The 19,995-nt window shown below is 36.3% G+C and overlaps 2 long non-coding RNA genes across 3 annotated transcripts in view; one reads left to right on the top strand and one right to left on the bottom strand.

Moving 5' to 3' along the window:
• The window catches only part of LOC121470102 (uncharacterized), a 223,939-nt gene that overhangs the window by 176,472 nt on the left and 27,472 nt on the right, over positions 1 to 19,995 (top strand). The window lies entirely within an intron of this gene.
• LOC115495544 (uncharacterized) overlaps positions 1 to 19,995 on the bottom strand; it is a 252,952-nt gene that overhangs the window by 230,244 nt on the left and 2,713 nt on the right. Inside the window, exons 2-4 of one of the 2 annotated variants that reach the window (XR_012056395.1) lie at positions 16,672 to 16,731; positions 16,141 to 16,228; positions 12,909 to 12,954 (exon numbers count right to left, since the gene is read on the bottom strand). This is a non-coding gene — a long non-coding RNA (uncharacterized lncRNA). The remainder of the gene's footprint in view (positions 1 to 12,908; positions 12,955 to 16,140; positions 16,229 to 16,671; positions 16,732 to 19,995) is intronic. The other variant, XR_005980699.2, reaches the window with a different exon arrangement.

Genomic DNA, 19,995 nt, shown 5'->3' with positions numbered 1-19,995 from the left:
TGCCAGTTGCTTGAGGTCAACAGTTCAGTATCACTATCCATCCTGCAGTGAGCTGTGAGCCTGCAAGAGCAGAAGTGGGCCTTGTGCTGTCAGCATTTTTTTTACAGAGCTGCTGCTCACCGGGTTGAGCTTCTCCTTTTCTATGCCAGTCATCACAGATTAAGTGTGGAGAACTACTCTCTCCTACTGTAACTTATCTAGGGAATGAACTGCTTATTGTAATCTATAGCCTTACTACAAATAATCTGAAATCTCACCCACCATTAAAAATATTTATAAACGTTGTTTTATAACTAATTGTCAGAGATAAAAAGAAACTCAAGATCATTTTTATTCTATATGCTATACACACCTGATTCATTAACTTGGCCAGTTATTACATGAGCAAAATGAATAGCTGAAATTAGGTCCACCCTATCTGACAAACAAAGAAAATGTTGTGGATTATGCAATACATGATAAGAGAAAAAGACCACTGGGGAAAACAAGGGAGGTGCTCTGAAAAGAGGAGTATCTTGGAAAAAATAATATCTAAAGTTTTTTGGATATATGCCTACAGCATAGGTCTCAATCAGAGTTCGCATGCACATAAGCTCAGCGCTGTTCCTAGCCTCACTGTGATCTTTGAATGCAAGCAGAAGGTTTTCTTCATTTATAGTCAAAAGATGTCTATAAACAACTCTTAGAAAGGTAGTTCCACTCAGATGAGACTCAGTTCATTGGTCACCTACTGTTTGCAATTTTCATTACTGCTGAGACTCAGTTTGGGACTCCAGTCACTGGGCTTCTTGTAAGCACATATCACATGTGTACACACATAAACTTGTAGTAATGCCAGCTTCACAAATCAATCATACTTGAGTGAGTTATTGCTACCACATAACAGCTGCTGGGCATGAAGCCACTCATCCATTACAGCAGCTGTCATTTCAGCTGCATGACCTCCTTCTACCAGCTTTCAGTCACCCAGCTTACAGATTTTTTTCATTTGAAACTCCTCAACCTGGCTGGAGGACCATCCAAGTCATCAATGGTCGTCAGCAACCTACAAACAGTTCTCTGAGCCTACAGGCCTGCACACTTTGCTTTCATCTTACTCTGGGGTTTAGCTACTCTCAATAATTAGCCAGCAGAACGGCAGATCACAGCCTAACAAAGCAGTTAAAGCGGTTCAAAGGCCAACTGGGACGCTAAGAGGAAGTCCAGCCATGCACTCCCACCTCACTCCTACCACCATCTGACCCCTCAGCAAGTAGGTTAGAAAGCCACCCCAACAAACAAAAGAATGAAGTAATCTCCTCCCCAGACTAGCTGGTGGTAGGATTAAACAAGCATTAGTGCCAGGAGAAGCACAAAGCCAGGCTGGAGAGGAAGGAAGTGGGAACATCCCTTTCAGCAGGGGTTAGCCTTTTCATTGGCCCTATCTGCATTGTCAGGCTGTGGTTGGAGGTGTGTGCTCCAGGAACAACTGAGCAGGCTTAACAGCTTTCTGATGCCAAAAGGAGCAGTCCCATTCTCCTCTGCCTTGCATTCCATCTCTGGCATGTATCTGACCCCTCAGCAAACAGACTCATTATTTCGACCAAAAGCTATTTCCTCTATTGGTTGCGTTAGTTTACCCATGGTTTAATGAACTGAATTGGCTCAGAGAGAGGTCAGAGAAGCAGCAAGCAACAAAGAAGCAGGGGAAATGCACAGCCCAGAGAAGTGGGTACACAGTGCTGGCCTTTCAGCAACAGCAAGCAGGCAAGTCAGCTCAGCCATCTCTCCCCACTGCATTCCCAGCCACCTAGCTGGCAGCTGGCCACCTTTCAGAGGGAGAACAAGCCAAGAAGGATGTGGTTCTACCTACCCAGCTGACAGCTCTTTCTTTTGGGACTAACAGTACCCTTCAGCTTAGCGCCTGCTAGTCTTCACAGGCTACAATTTATTGTCCAGCACTCCTCAGCTGAGATGCGATCAATTAAGTTTCACCGCATCCACTGAGACACCACAGTTCAAGCTCCATCATGGAGCCTTCTGCTGCAGGACCTACTTACTCTCTGTAGCGTTCAGTCCCTTGTAGCAGGAGGGTCAGAAGCCCTCCACTGCTGAGAGCCAAAGGAACTGGCACTCCCAGGGTGGCCCAGCTGCACCTGCCCCCAGCTCCGGATGCCTCCAACGAGGGGCTATGGGGCTGCTCTCTGAAGGTGTGGTCCTTCTCATGCAGAAGGCATGGTCCCTTCTGCACAGAAACTTCAAACATGCGTTGCCACAATTTATTGGCTGCCTTCAGTTTTCCTGGTTGAAAAACACCTCATTCAGTTCAGAACTGGCAAACAAATGGGACAGGGAACAAGTACTCTTGAGTGATCTCCTTTGTCAGGTTTGAAAAATCTGAAGATGCTTTTGTAGCAAGTATTTTTTCATATTAAATATTAAATATTAAATAATAAATATTTTAAGTGTGGTACAGAGAAATAATCATTATGACACAGCAAGTTCCCTCTTCCAGTATTTACAGAACAGAAGATATATTAAATACTATTTCTAGATTACATTTCCATCCTTTGAAGAGGTGAAAAATTGTCATTAAAAAAATGTTAAAGAAAACAGAAAAATAAATCAATTAATATGCAGATAAATCAATATCAAGGCCATTGTAGATCTTTTCTTAAATACATTTAATAGAAAGCCCTGAAATGAAAGCAAATTAACATTTTGAAAAACAGTTTGAAAATTAAAATATTTTAGTTCTGCAGTAACTGTAGGAACATATTACGAAGTTAGGCAGCAATCATACGCATAATTAAAGAAGTGATTATATGTATATTTATACCATCAATGCATAATCCTCAATTTGTTTAACATAAAACAGAACATCAAGGAAACGAGAATTTAAATTCCACTTGCTTAATATGGAACATTAAGTACACAAAAAATTGCTTGTAATTTTAAAGTGTATAACTTGAACAAAATTTCAAGGTGGCAAATATTTGAGAGGAAGTAATGAGTGAAAAGAAAAGGAAAATATTAATATTATGCTTAATGAATAGAAGCTTCATCTGTAATAATTAAGGAAGTATATGCTCCCATTTCAAATACTTAAAAAGAAAGTAATGCCAATTAGCAAGACATCTCTTCATTTTATACCAACAAGCTTTATATGGGAGCTTTTAAATGCATATATAGAATTTTTGTCTGGCTCCAGCACATCAGGAAACACATACAAACCATGAAAGATTCTAATAACAACTATCTCAGAAACATTTGCTTATATTCAGGTTAATAGCAGCTTGCATTCTTTGTTTGTTATGAGAAACAGGGGATTTTGCACTACACATTCAAGATGGCTAGTGCACTGTCCACTAGTTTTTTCCTCCTTTGTGCATTCCTTCCAAGAAGAGAGAAGACTGAAAAAATGCAGTGGACTCAGTGTAGAAAGGCATGAAAAAACTGCTTGTTCTCAGAGAGGGGTCTCTGTGAGGTGCTCCTGAGGAGCAGCCAGACTTTCTTCACAGATCGGAGGAGCATGGTCAAAGACCTGCAATTTTGAGAAAAGGTGATATCTGCTTCCTGCTAAACATTAAATTTCAGGGACCCAAACATAGACACACCAAATCATTCTTCCTTGAATTTCAGCCAAGGGCTGTAGAAAAGATTATTCCTTCATATTTTTTTCTCACAGAGTGTAGAGCATACTCATCTATTTTGATAACAGTATTTACTGTGTTTTCTTTTAGCCTCTTTAGAAATGGTACCCAGCTGTCTTGAAGGCAGCCTTTTTTATATTTGATTGGCAGCACTCTCAAGACCAAATATTGAGCTGTTCTCAGGAGTTAAAGAGCTATCACTGTAAATATAATGTTCTGTCTTACCAAGAGTTCTGTGGTTAGTTGGATACCAGAAATAGATATCAGCTCACATTGCCAATGTTGTATGGTCTTGACAGGTTAAGGAGTCATCCATCATCAGACTTAAAAGTTATTCTGGGACTTTTTTCACCCTTAATTATGCTACTCAGTGGATTGCACCTTTCCACTGACTGTTCAACTTTCCTTCTGTGCACAGATACCTACTATAATATATTAACAATCATCTGCTCCTGAGCAGGGAGGAAATACTATTTTGAACAGAATATATACACCTTCTAATGAAGGAAAACAAAAACAAATACCAAATAAGTATTTAATTTTTCATTCCCTTATTTTTTAGTGTTTGTGTTCAAAATATGACAAATATAGTCACGTTGAAGTTAATATATGAGGGATGGAGATCAGATGAGTGTGAAATTTTGGGTTATGCAGCATGTACTAATGTTTGAACTGTAACTTAACATTTAACATTATATGTATATTCAATATTATCACTTTAATTGTTATAGTATCTTAATGTTTATTCAACCTATTACTATTTGTGCAATAACTTCAGAGAAGTACATTTTAAAGCACTTGTAAATCTATCAAAATACTTTTGCCTTTGTTGTTTATACATGTTGAGGATTTTTAGAATGGTTAATACTATGTATTATAGGAGGAGAATATTTCAATTAATTGCTCGCTTAGCATGGAATGTTTCCACTACTTTAAAACTGTTGCTCAAATTAGTCCCTCTGGTTATCATTAGAACCATGAGGCACTGAAAAATGAAAGATGTAGAGGAAGTCACCGTCAATGACAGTTGCAAAAATGATTAGTCAACAGAATCAATAGAAGTATTTGTGCAAAGAAACATTGTTTTTATGCAAACATAAAAGCAATGTTAATCAACCAATGTTTAAAAGTATTACAATTGGAATGAACCATTTCATGATAGAATTTATTGTCAATCAGTTATAAAAAAAAGGTTAAAAGTATTCATTCTCATTTAAAATAATTAGTATTTTAAATATTAAAAATTTAAAAATAGGGGGAAATATACTTTGTTTATGCATTGCATGTTAAAAATATTTTCAATTTAACTAATGAGGTAATCTTCTCAGTGCTTTTTTTGACATTCACTTATTAAGTTATTAATAATACACTCAATTTCCTGCATGCTATCCTGTGCACATAGGATGAGAGTTCACCTGCAGGCTATATGCTCCAATGAGTGATACTACATTTTATGGTTTAAAGATTATGCCCAGATGTTGAGGTAGAGCTCTGATGATTTCTTTTGGAGAGGGTGCACACCTTTGCTCCTGATATTTTCTCTTTGCTACTGTAGCCAGAAAAAGATTATTTATCCTCAGATATTGCTGTACCTGTTGTTATTGTATCTACTTATTAAATGTCCTATCATTCAGCTATCTGTCCTTAGATATCTCTTATAATAATTATGCATTGCATAGTGTGAGTTTGGCCAGCAAATATTTGTGGGATTGTAAAACCGTTTTTACAGAGAAAAACCCTGAGATGATCTTAAGAACAGTGAGCTCTGGGACTTGAAATAATACTAGAAACAATTCTAATGAAATAGACTATTGCTAGTTCTCATAACTCCTGAAGACAATAAAGATACTGTTCTCCTTCAGTGCTATTTTAAGGTCTTAGATAGAATTTAAATATTTTGCCGTTCTTCCATGGGTCCATTCTTTTGAGGAGAAAATCTACAGCGTTGCAAATTAGTAAGTAAATAACTAATTTTAATGTATTTCATTTTGCTAATTAGCTATTATTTAATAATGTGATTTACACTTTTACAACACTTCTTTTTATATTAGTGATTCTTATGATTTTCAGGAAAGGGGATCCATATTAGAAGAAACTTCATGACAAGTCTCTTCTAGTAAGTCTTTGCTGAGAATTTTATATGCAAATTATGGAGTGTTCAAATTTGCAAATCATGGTCTACCAATGCTTTTACAGCAGTTAGTGAATATTGGTTTGAAGTTAAAAAAAATCGTGTTATATAAAATACTTAAATATATACTAAGAGAAAAAAGCAAGTTCTTTTAAGTGCTACAATAGTCTTCTTTAAAAACTGTAATGAACCAACCTGTCCTTTAAATCCTACTTATTTTAGAAAAACTATTTTGGAAAATCACAGAATTGACACCTGGATAAGTTATTACCTTATACTAGAGATGTAAAAGACAATTGATAGTCTCAGAATTTTATTTCTATTAAATAAAAGAATTCTCAAGATAATTTGGAGGGAACAAAATGTGTTCAAACTATTATAAGGTAAAGAAGCAATATTAATTGACATATATTGCAACACTCAATGGGATATAGTGTGAAGTGTTACACGAAGTCTGTGTGAATTTGTTCGTCAGTCCTGTCACTTCAGTTTTAAGATGTGTTATGTGGAATGATTTACAGGTACAAGGGACTAAAAAGGAAGACATCACCATTTCACACCAAGGAATGTTCCAATTATACTCTGTTACCTGTATAAGCAATTTATAATTTCAAACATCTAAAGTATAGGGCCATTGTTCTATGTTGTTGATTGATACAGACATGAATGTGGTAGCTGTTTGTCATTTTTAGAATATTGAATGTGATAAGACGCCAATATGTAGGAACTGTATACCCAATATCTTCAAGTTGGAAATACCTCCATTGAGAATGAAAAGTATTTTTATTTACAGAATCGTAGAATGGCCTAGATTTGAACAGACCTTAAAAATCATCTAGTTCCAACCCTCCTGCTTTGGTCAGGTGTAACTTGCACTAGGTCAGGTTGTTGAGTTGCATCCAGTCTGACCTTAAGCACTTCCATGGATGGGACAGTCACAGATTCTCTGGTCAACCTGTTTCAGTGCCTCATCACCCTCACAGTAAATAATTTTTTTCTAATATCTAATGTAAACCTATTCTCTTTCAGTTTGAAGCCATTCCCCATTGTCCTGTCACTACATGCCCTTGTAAACAGAGCACTGGAAGGCTTAGGTCATGTCAAAGGCTTCTCTTTTCCAGGCTGAACAGTCCTAGTTGTCTCAGTCTTCCATTGTAGGAGAGATGCATCATCTATCTAATCACCTTAGTGCTCCTCCTCTGGATTCACCCCAACAGGTCCATGTCTTCCTTGTGCTGGGCACCCCACAGCTGGATGCAGCACTGTAGTTGGGATGTCATAAAAGCAAAACAGAGGGACAGAGTCCCATTCCTCACCCTGCTGGCCACGCTGCTTTGGATGCAGCCCAGGACACTGGCCTTTGGCTTTCTGGGCTTCAAGTGCACATTGCCAACCCATGTTTATCCCCTCACCCACAAGCACCCACAATTCTTTCTCAACAGGGCTGCTTCATCCCCCAGCCTGTATTGATACCAGGGATTTCCTCAGCACTTTGTACTTGGTCTTGTTAAACCTCATGGGAGCATTTCCTGATCTTGTCCAGGTCCCTCTGAAGGGCCTCCCATCCCTCAGGTGTGTCAATCACACCACTCAGCTTGGTGTAATCTGCAAATTTGCTGAGGTGCAGTCAATCACTTCGTCTAAGTCATTAATGAAGATATTAAATAACACTGATCCCAATACAGATCACTTGTCATTGATGTCCATCGGGACTCTGAGCTATTGACCACTACCCTGAAACCAATTCCTAATCCATCTAATACTCCCATCAAATCCTTCTCTTTCCAATTTGGAGAGAAGAGGGCTGGGAGGGACCCTGTCAAAGGCTTTACAGAAGGCTGAGGTAAATGACAACTGTAGCCCTTCCCCTGTCCACTGATAGAGTCACTCTGCCATAGAAGTCCACTTGGTCAGGCAGGGCTTGCCCTGGGTGGAGCCATGCTGGCTGCCCCAAACCACCTCCCTGTCCTCCGTGTGCCTTAGCACAGCTTCTAAGAGGATCTGTTCTATGATCTTGCCAGGCACAGAGGTGAGGCTAACAGGTTTCTAGTTCCCAAGATCCTCTTTTTAATACTTTTTAAAGATAGGTACAATATTTCCCTTCTCCCAGTCATCTGAGATTTCCCTTGATTGTCATGATATCTTTTCTAATATCAAAGAGAATGGCTTGGCAACTATATCAGCCAACTCCTTCAGGACTTTAGGATGCATCCCATCAGGTCCCACAGTGCTTTAAGGTTCCCCAGGTTCTCATGTACCTGCTCTTTACAGTCAGAGGAACTTTGCTCCCCTAGTCCTCATCCTGCCATCCATCCACTTGAGAGATTTGGGAAGAGAGGTTACCAGTGAAGTCTGAGGCAAAAAAACCTTTCGAGTACCTCAGCCTGCTCCTCATCTGTTGTTGTTGCAGAATGAAAGCTTGAGAGTACAATGACTCCTGTAGCTTGAGCAAGAAAACTTCATCAATAGCCTCCCCTTGGCTTACACAGAACATTGATTTCACCAGCTTTTGTGTGGTCTGCCAGGATGTTACTTTCTTGCCACCAATGAAACTATGAGGTTTCTCAATACAGTTCTTAACTCATTGTTTGAGGTATATACTGTGACAGGAAATTCTAATAACTTACTTTTCAGCCAGCATATCATGCATAAAAGTATTCTGCTTATTTTTATCTGCCCATGTGGTCACCATGCTAAATATCACCATCCTAAGACTTTTACAACCGAGAAACTGCTAGTAAAATATGTACTGGCTTTATCCCGCAAACAGAGGACACATTGCTATGATGTCATAGAACAGTCTATTAAGCCACTTCTAAATGAACAGACATTTATTTATGTGCAAATAAGGTACTCTGAAAAAGATGAAGATGAGTTAGCTGTTGAATTCAGAAGCATAATATCAGAAATACTGGAAATTTGCAACTTACATATAATTTCATTCTACAGCTACAGTCTTCCTGTAGCATCATAAAGCTAGGGGAAAGTTATTCTCATATGTATAGTGGAAATGACAGATGATTCAATGAATGTGAAAGCTATAACTTTTATTCAAAGTTTCTTTTCTCATCTTAAGTAAAACTCCTATGAAGATCTATGTTCCTAAAAGTTTCCTATGTTCCAGTCTTAGCTTCAAAACCATCCTGATGTAAACAGTTTTTGCATAAAAACACTGTTCAATTGAATTTTTATCCCACTTAATTGCTAAATTAACACTAATTCAGTTTAAGACTTGAATGTGACGTCATTAAGGAAAAATGAAAATATACAGTATAAATATTTTAAAATGTCTCTTTTACTTAAAGAATGGTAAATATTCTATACAGCAGAAATTAATGAACCTTTTGAAACAACAATCCAAGGTTTATATTTTTTGTGGCCCAGGACACAGCAAATTATCAGGTTTGTGGCTAAGGATATTCTGAATATACGAGGTTGTTTCAGAGCATTTACTTCTTTGATGACTGGTCATATAAGGACCAGAGACTGTGAACAATCACTCTACATTATTTTATTTATATAAATGTAATTTCTGTTCAATGTGGATTAACTGCCTATATTCTTAAAATTAAAAGGAACATGCACCCATTCTTTTAGGATCTGTGGGCTTCTGTGTGTGTGTTCAAACTTATCATGCTCTTTATGGTGTCAGCTGCAGTAATGGACTGAGTAATGGGAGAGCAAGCTGTTCTAAGATTTGTTATCACATATCTTTAAGGAGAAAAATAAATGAGGGTTTTAAGACCAGCAGACACAAATTCACAAAAGCAAACCCACCAGAAAATGGCTAAATACACAGAAGAACAGAATAAATCAATTTAAGAAGAAAGACACAAAGGAAACCAAGAAAGATTCTGCAGGCCTAGATGGCACCTTTACCGATCAATGTTGTTCCTCAAGTGTTTTGGACAGAAAAAGCAAGGTAATTACCTGAAAAGAATGGGTGATTTTATACGGAGTGTCTAAATTCTGCATACTCAATCTTAAGGGAACTGCTTGTTTGGAAAAACTCCTAAGAGAGTGCTTTCCTTTAGGGTCTGGTCAGATGAATAAAAGGCCTTAAGATCCTTTGAATGCCCAGCCTTGCAAATCCTAAAAGTCTGTTTCAGATGAGCTGTGGTGTATGAGGCATGTTGCAACTGCTTCCTGTCGTGCTGTTTCCCAGTCAGTTTTAGAAGTCAGCCAATATGGTGTGCTATCTGAAATGCTATAGTAATTATGTGTTATTTACAGTAACCAGAATTGGCACATTTATGTCTGAAAATGCTGGCTAATAACCAGGTTTCTTCAGTGTGCATGTAGGTTGCTTCTAGACACTGCATTATAGAGTATAGAAGTATATATGAGAGAGTATAGATGGAAAAGGTTAACAAGGAAGTGAGAAGTCTATTTTGCATTATTCTAGGTATGCCTCTCTGTAAATACATCTGGATATTATCCACAGACAAATGTGAAAGGCAGCAAGGTCACCTAGGATACTTCTGGAAGCCTGAAATCTGAACAGGACATGAAATTGCCACACATATATTGTCCGAAAAAGCATAGGTTGAGTAGGATACTAAGAGTCAGCTGATAAGCACCAATAGTGAGGCGTTTGAACAGAAATTACATTTATATAAATAAAATCATGTAGGGTGATGGTTCACAGTCTGTGGTCCTTGTTTGACCAGTCATCAAGTCATCTGAAACAACCTTATATATTCAGAATATCCTTAGCCACAATAGTGGAATAGACCACACAAGCATGGTTTTTGTTTAAGAACTGATCACAAAAGACTTGAGAGAATGAGAATAGGAGGAGTTTCTGGTGAAGTCATAACTGCAGGGAAGATCAGTTAATTTTAAAGCTAATTTGTTTAGTCAAAGGAATTTTATATAATTATAGGTAATAGTGCAAAAGAAGCTCAAGAGACACCAGTGGAAGCAGCATTTCCCAATGGCACTCAGCACTCCCGTATTGCTTACAGGCTGATGTACCAAAGAAAAAATGTTTGTATAAGAGGGATGTACAGTGCACTGACCAGCTACACAAAGCACACAGCAGTGGTAACAGCAGTTGTTGTCTGAAATCAGTCCCAGGTCAAACATTACTGCTTCCTATTGTTTGCTTCCTTTTATTTTTGTGACATCTATGTCACCATGAACTCTCCTGTGCTGAAAGTACTTAACACAAATACCATAACCAATAATAAATAAAGACAATTGTTGCTGTGTAGGTAGAATATCAGATGATATCTTTCTTTGACAAAGAAACTCCTCTTCTATTCTGATGCAATCTATGTTCTGGAACATATGTGTTGCTGTTCCAAGCATGACACCACGTTGGTTGTACTTCAGAGGTGTTCACTTTGCCAGTTCTAATGCAGTTTTTAACAGCTTGTCTTTTTGTGACATATTGCAATTATGCCAAACTATGTAATCACTTATTTCACATTGAAGTTTCAAGCTTTTTTTATGATATACAGCCTTGAAACTTAAAACTCCTCTAGTCAGTAAAGCAATTAACTGCCTTCTGGGGGTAAATTTCAGTGAAAAAAAAAAAACCAAAAAAAAAAAAAACCCAAAAAAAAAAAAACCCAAAAAAAAAAAACAAACCATGACTCTTTTATTATTCTTTAAAAATATAATTTAATGAACACGGCCCCAGAGATGTTATCTCTATCTCACTGAAGTAGGTGGGAGTTTTCTTACTGACTTCAACTAAGTCAGGCTTTTGCCTTAGGACAAGATGCTTCTCTGGTGAATAATAATGAATTACTAGCAAAGACTAAGTGTGGACTGTCTTGCTAAAAAGTCCACTTTAAATTATTATATTATTACATCATATTGCTATATTCCTTTGCAGGCTCTCAAGCTTGCATATGCTTAAATTGTTCACATGTTTTTGAATGTGACACCATGGACTGTTAAACAGTAAAAATCCATCCTTTTGGTTGGTGAAAGTAGTTTGCGGGATTCATAGATATAATTTTTGTTTAGCCTGAGAAGCAAAAGTTTTACAAAATTAAAATAAAAAATAATTACTATTTCAAACTCCTACTCAAAGATATCCAATTATGAAGTAGTTTCGTTGCATTTTCTCAGCACTGAAGTCAAATCCCTTAAGGATTTTTTTATAAATCAAAAATATCTATGAAACTTCTAATATTAACAGAATAAATTTTTTTTTTCTCCTTAGATGTGGAAGGAATTTAATAAATTAAAGGTTAAAAAACCTTAGGGAAGAATTTCTTAGTAAAATAGTCCAATACAAGTAGAATTTGTTAATTATCCGTCACTCCTTGAGAATTTTTTTTTTGAAAGCTATAAAAGATATTCTGAAATAGTATAAAATCGTGACCCATGTCCAACACAGAAGTGATGTAAAAATAAACATTTTCATCATATCAAATGCATTTTCTAGTGATCAGGTTTAGATGGGATCTAGTTGCCTGATTGCATAATTTGCTTTTTATTTTTATTTATTTGGGATTCCCAGGGACAAATAGCAGCTTGAAAATTGAAATTACATAGATTCTTTGTTTTGCACATGAGGCTTGAAGAATTACTTTGTTTTAGCATATTTTCTTTGTATTAAAAGTGGTTATCCTGCCTGAATTCTACATTCAGTCCCAGGGTAGAATTCAGAGATAGCCTGCTATCTGTTGTTTCAAAGAGCTGTTAGGATAAGTAAATTAAAACTGAAGAAAGTAATTATTTCTAACATGACATAAAATAAGTAATTAAAATGTTAAAAATATTGTTTGAGACAGACAAAGTCTAAATTTTATTTTAAAAATATGCACATTGCAGCATTCAGTTTATAATGTCTAATCTCTAAATTCCATTTTAACCAAAAAATGGGTCTTTCAGAAGAGTGAGCTTAAAGCCTGCACACTTCAGAGAGAATTACAAAAGGCTAGCAAACACAAAACTTTCAACATGAGGTTGTCTTGAACTTCTAACCCTCTCCAAGGCTTAGATACCTAATTCAGTACATCACAAGGCTGCTTTTCACTCATATGTATATCATCTTGGCCCACTCATGGGATGGGATATGTGCAATGCTTTGCCACTTCAAATAGGCCAGATCCCAGCCTGTGTTTGTGTGAATGCCTAATAACTAGAGCAGTACCATGTATAAACAGGAGACCTTGCTCAATTACCTTTCTTTTTCTGGTGCATGGCAATCCCTTGGTACCAGAGGTTCATCTATAGAAAAAAGAATGAGGTCATAAATAACACAGTTTTATAACTCAGTCAATAGGTATTTTCCTAGAATGGCAAATCTCACAATCTGATAACTCTCACCTACCACCTGCATTTTAATTATATCATTCATAAAAAGATAAGAAACTCAGCTTCAGGAATTGAAACACAATTTGCCATTCAACCACATTCTTTCCTCCTTACATGTTTTTTCCAGCATTGTGATTTTTCCTTTTCCTTACAGTGGCACAATTTATCTCACTCCAGGGCCTAGGCTCATAAATAAAGACATAAGAGGATCATTTCCCTAGCACCACTTTATACGTCTGGGGGGTGGGACAGGTTGATTCTATCAGATCATTTCTGAGTAAGAGCTTTAACCATGAAACTACTATAAAATACCCTTAGCAGTGCCAGTCACTGTGTTTTGGGAAAACTACAATGGCATTTTTCACTTGATGCCCAAAGCATTCCTTTAACCTGAGGTGAGCTCAGAGCGTGCCTGCTACATGTGGCAGTTGTGCTCTAGTGTGTTGTATCCACCCTGAAAGGATCATGAGCATCACTCTGCTAAGGATAGCTGAGGGCAGGTAAAGGTGTTTCTGCTGATAATGCAGAAGCCTACAGCTTTATTCTAAGCAGCAAAGAGGAGTGATGGCAACTGAAAGAAGTAAATGATTCTTCGGCTGCTACAGAGGTAAAATTCCCATCAGAAGCTTCATTGTGCCATAAGAATGGATTATGTCCCTGACAAAGAGGTATTACCAACCTAATAAAGAAGCTCATAATGACCGGACTATTATGTCCAATAATATGTGTATATGCAACACATAAGATGCCAGATCCATAATTGGCGGAATGCAGGAGAAAAAAATTTATGTTTTTAATCTAAATTAGATCCTTTTGGGCATGGGATTGCCATGTCATAAAGATTAGTTTTGGTGTTACAACAAGTTCTAGAAGAGTTGGAAGTGTACTATATTGTTTTTAAAACTGTTGTATTGCTCTCCTGTAGACAGAAAGCCACAAGGTAACAAGTACTTTAAATTAAAGAAAAATAATATTTTCAGGGCTTCAAAAGCCCTTACTAAGCATTTTTCAGATTCAGTGCTAAAGTTCAGCTTTAAATTTATGCAGTTCAGAGTCCCAGCTGGGCACAAAGGCCCTTGTCCTCAAGTCTCATCCTAGCTGCTGATTCCAAAGCAAGTCACAGACGCATGCCACAGGCTGGAATTCTTTTACTTCTATGAAATGTTGACTTTGTCTGTGAGAAAATTGTGCTTTTAATGATGGCTGAAGACAACAAAATTTTCCAGTCTAGTCTCCCTGTGGTAACAACCAGGCTGTTCCCTCTTCTCCCCATCATTGTTAATGCAGTTTGGAACCAGATAAAAGAGTGTTTGTCTCTGTTAGATTTTGTGTCAGCATGCTGTAATTCAGCAAAGCATTTGCTTTCTGATAATCCCTATTACTCTTTCAGACTCCTAAACTTACATTCTCTCTTTATTTGCCCTTTCAGAGATACCAGGAACCTTTATTTGGAGCTTAAACATTATTTTTGCTTACTTGATTATTTTTTTCAGTGTCACTAGTAGCAATCTATTCTCTGTTACTGTACTTGTAGTAAATGTTAAGGCATTTCTGTTGCCTTATTCTTGGGGATGATTTTTCTTGTCAGTGTGAGACCTTTATGCTCTGTCTCAGCTGACTTCATTATCAGGTTCATTGCAGTTGAAAACACAATAACCCACAATAGAGAACCTGTTGTAAAGCTCCTTTCTATCTTTTGCTGTTTTTTTTAGTTTAGAGGTCTATAATAAATATCATGAAAATTGCTTTATAATAGTCTCTCACCTGCCGCTGCACTATGTCTGGTACTTTATTCCTTCTCTGGATTCTTATACCAACTTAGGTGGCCTAGTCTGGCCTGCATTGTGACAGCTGAACACTATCTCTATTAGAGGTAATGTTGAGAACTTAGTTCTTTTCTCAAGGTTGACTTTTTAACTGCTCTAAAGTTCACATACTATAGTGGATTGCCTTTCAGGTTGTAATCCTCATGTGGTTTCCCATTCAAAATTTGAGAATGCATGAATAAAGCAGTCTCCTCCTACCTTGCTCTCCCTTACCACAACTTTTCACAAAATCAAAGGATTATATCCATTTTTTCTGTACAAAATAAAGATCCAGATATGGGTCTGATGACACAAAAATCCTTTTGGCAGGCAGTTATCATAAGAATGAATGAATCTTTCTTATTGTGCCTTTTTGGATGCAAAACTGAAAATCATAAAACAAAGTAGAAAATCCCAGGTATCAAGGCAAACATGAACTTAACACATATCAAAAAGCAGTTGCACACCGCAGGATGAGTAGCTGAAAGGCTGTCTAGCTTATGAATATTGTGCAAACTGTGCAGTTCTGAAGGACATGTTGTCCTTGATTCTGAGCAGGCCAGAAAGCATTAGATTAGCTTCTCTACACCCATGAGAAATCTAAGCTTGCCTTTGACAGAAACAGAAACAATTGAAGTCCCTCAGCATTTTAAGTGAACTTAAAAACATTAGCATATATGTGATACATATTATATATTATACATCATAAATGTATATTTATTTATGAATATTATACACTATCATATATAAGATATAAAGATATAATTTGCATGTCAGGGAAGTGAAGCCACCATCACTGCATGTTTCTGAGAATCAATTTCTGTTCATTATGGGAACAGCTGTCCAGAAGTTTTCATTACTCTAGGGATTCAGAGTAAATCTTCTTTCTTATAAATCTGGATATGTTTCAGATGCAGAAACCTTAAGAAAAGTTATCAGACACAGGGGTACATGCAATCTGATAAGATTTTGTCAGAGGAATTGAATGGAAGTAGCGTGTAGGAGGAAAATATATGGGTGGTGGGGGAGCAACTTGTTCCAGCAGCAGAATTAGGAAAGGATTCAGAAAATATTAACTATTTAGCTCAATTTATATAACTGATGGAATCTGTGACCATGAGACTTTATTAAGATGCTGACTGAGATGCATGGAAATGATAATTTTTTAATCTGTTGATGGCTTTTACAATGGTATTGGCTTAATAAAATGGATAAGAGGATGCTCCAGTTACTGTAACAACCATTCAATACAACTGAAAACTTTGGACTTATACATGTGGGTTTTTTCACTTACTCTACACATGTGGCTGTAATGCTACTGAGATAAGAATTCCTTAGTCACACAGGAGCCTTCATGTTGCCCTTCAATAGTAGCATTCCAACTGCAAGACAATTTATGATTATAGATATGTACAATATTGCTGACTATCTGGGAAAAAAATTAAAACTAACCAGAAAAAAATCAGAACTAGTCCAATTGTCAGATAAACAACAAAAAGAATATTCCTAGAGATTTTTTTTTTTTTTTTTTTTTGCATTTTCATGGTGTCAGGTTCAGCAACTCAGACCTTTAATCTGCAGGAAGTGAAAGAAAGGTATTTGATAACTACAGTTTTGAAAACCGTTAATAAAATACACCGCCATGCATCCTTGAATTCTAAGAGTGATTTTCTTAACTGCCTGCAACATGATCTTCATTTCCCTCTTAACTATAGTGAAATTAAGATTCCTCTGCCTGGCAGTCAATCAGGAAGAGCTCTACTTGAAGCCTATTTCTCTTGTTGATGCCACCTAACACAGTAGTTCTATTTCCTCACCATCTTACCTCCAAATCACTCTTCTGCCTCTCATATGATAAGTCCCAGGCCAGGAAGACCCATATGATCTGCTGACACAAATGAAACATTTCAGTAGTGAAATGTGATTTATGGAGTCCTTTTCTTTTATTCAGTCCCTTTCATCATAAGGACATCTGAGATCATGACTCTCACATGAGAGAGACAGACTCTCAGACACGAGACTCTCAAAGGTGGCGCTGTAAAGTTGTTTTACTGTTCAGTATAGATGCATCAGATACACAGTACAGTGAAATACCTGGCATTTTTCACTCTTACAAAAGTATCAGAATTGAGATTATTTATTTATTTATGTACAAGAATAAATATTCTCTATTTTACTGAAAATTCAATGTAATGTTAAAAAATACACTATGCAAATACTTATATCACCCTTACTCTCATGTAAATATGGATTATTTCATCATTTATCTTATGCCAAAAATATTTTTATCTCCTCCACTTTTCAGTAACTTTTAAAATTATGCTGTAAGCCACAGGTCTGAAATTTTAAGCAGCCAGAATGAAAATAGCTGACCAAGGAGTGAAATAGCAAATAAGTACATTTAAAAGTAGCAAGGGAAAAAAACAGGCATTGGGAGGGAGGGCAGGTGGGAGGGAGGAAGGAAAGGAAGGAAGAAAAGGAAGGAAATTTTTTGTGTGTGAAGACCCAGACAAGCTGGTTTTCCTGACAAGCTCAGAAAAGCCTTGAAAAACTTGTTCTGTTTTGTGTCTTTATATCCCATAAAGTTCACAGTCTCCTGCAAAGCAATCACAAGGTGGTCTATTGCCTCTAATAATGGCTGAGCCAATGAAAGAGTAAAAGCTCTTTATTTTATTCATTATCTTAAGTTAGAGAAACTTCTAAGCAGCCTCTGAACTCTTTCTGCCTTACTACAAAAGGTAAGTGGTTCCTACTGCCTCAAATGTCTAGACTATACCAGCACAGACTATATCAGAACTATATCACTGATGTCTTATTTAATCGTGAATAAGACCCGTCTCAATCTTAATTTAGGTCAATACATATATATGAATGTATTACATATCATATATGCATATATGAATGCATACATGTCAATGCATATATATAAATTAATAGAAGATAAAGGGGTTCACCATTTCACAGACGGTGCATAAATAACCAGCACTGAAACTTTGTCTTCTTCTCTGTCTTGTAAAAAAGATGATGACATTAGGCATTGACCTGTTTAGAGAATGCTCATACTCAATTGCTTAATACATGCAAAATGGTTTAAAAAAAAAAAAAAAAAGAAGTTGATAAAAAGTATGACAGATGTGTAAAATTTTATAAAAGACATTTTGAGGAGATAAGTGAACCTGCCAGAATCTCACATATTTTATAATTTTAGAATGTGAAAGTACCTGCCAGTGATTCACTGGAAGTAAATCTTTTTGTTGCCAGGACCATTGCATTCTGAAAATAAAACATTTTGGGTGTAATGATTTATTTACAACTACCTTACTGTTTCATCTCAGTCTTATAATACTAGCTATTGAGTCACAGCCTGAAAGTAGCAAATTGGGAATGATGGACTTATGAGTGTGGCAAGCTATGGTTTTGAACCTCTCACCAAGTTTCTTTTGACTTCAGGCCTTGTTATGATTAAAGGTTAATGTGTCTTGATAGCTAGAGTACATAAAACCTATTCAAATCACTAGTGTATATATTCTGTATAACCTGCTCAGAATGCTTGACACCTAATTACGAGCTAAAATAACAGTGAGATGGAATTGCAGAAACTGTATTAAAGAAAATGATCCCACCTGCTTCACAATAGGCCAAACTGAAGAATTGAAAGTAGTGCCTAAATCATGGCCAAACTCTCACTAAGCATTTTCTTCATAAACAGTTTTTTCCCAAAGGCACAGTATGTCTCAGTTATTTATACTATTTCCATTAGGACACTTTTTCTTCTTTTTTCAAAAGATACAAAGGGAGTTTTAATCCAAACATTATGGCTGCTCTAAAAAAATCCCAGTTTAGGAGTCTGAAGACTTTTGCTGTATACAGATATTTCAAGCTCCTTATGAGATTAAGAAAAAGAATTTCCAGTGGTTTTGATTGGAAAGCTGGGACAACAGAATTGCTTTTGTCTCCAGTGTGATGTCTAGTTTCTCCCTCTAATTAGCATTATTTAATGAAGTAGTAGTTTCATCATCTTAAAACCAAAGATGTACTTTTCCTGCACTGTACTGCATATGGTAACTAAACACTGTCAATATGCACACTCTGGGAAAACAGTACTCAAAATATTTGTTCATATTACTTATTTCTTCAAATAAAACATAATCTGATTTCGTGTTATTCACAAATGCTTTAGCATAATTTTTAAATAACATTAAGAACAGTTGGTTCCTAAAGAACTTTTTTATGTTTATTGCTTAGCAATAGGACTGACACAAGGTTGTGTGCAGTGCACACACACACACACACACACATAATTTCTAGAAGAATGACAAAGTGGGGAAATCAAGACTTTAATTTTTTTACCTGGTTTAGGGAGGGGTTTTTTTTCTCTGTGTTTTTTTACAAAGAATGATTTTAACATGCAGGGAAATTATGTGATACAATTTAAGGAAAACATAAGAGAAATGGAAAAAAAATAATGAAAATATTTTTCTCATTTTCTTAGTAATTAATTATACTTTCATTTAAAGAAAAGAAAACTTTAAAGTGCAGCTTGTAAAAGCAGTATTTACAATGCCTTTGGTTTTCATTTTCTCATGTATTTTTCCCCAAAAGCACATAATTTTAATTTTTTTCCAAAAACAAACAAATTACTTATTTTTTTGCAAAGCAAAACCACATATCATTTTATTTAAATACTGCTTTCAGGAAAACTATAATGTTAGTCAACCTGTAATACAATGCAAATACAATACTTTTCTTCAGTTTATTGAGTTATTGAATCAGTTGTATTTTCAACTCATCTCTGGTAGTTTCAAAGGTTGCATATATTATAGATTAAAAAAAAAATATGGTCTTCCAAGGCTCAGTTTCAACCTATGGACTCCAGTCACGGCAGCTATCAAAATAGCAGAAGGTTTTGTGCGTTATAGCCATAATCTCAAGTGACAAACATACCCCATGTACTGAAATTTCTCCTTAGGGCAGATACAATACAGATAAACACCTAACCTACTCTCGTAAATTGATATTTGTGATTCTTTTTGGCAACTTGTTTCTAAAAACACATGCATATGAAAATAGTTGTGACTCGTCCAAGTAGCTCCTAGAAGTGGGAGTCATCAGATCCTTTCAATCTGGCAATTTTATGGAGAAGTATTGT

The sequence above is a fragment of the Taeniopygia guttata genome, chromosome 5 (genome assembly GCF_048771995.1).
Source record: "Taeniopygia guttata chromosome 5, bTaeGut7.mat, whole genome shotgun sequence".
Lineage (NCBI taxonomy): Eukaryota > Metazoa > Chordata > Aves > Passeriformes > Estrildidae > Taeniopygia > Taeniopygia guttata.
The sequence above is the reverse complement of the archived record's forward strand: the minus strand, read 5'-3'. Positions and strand labels throughout refer to the sequence as shown.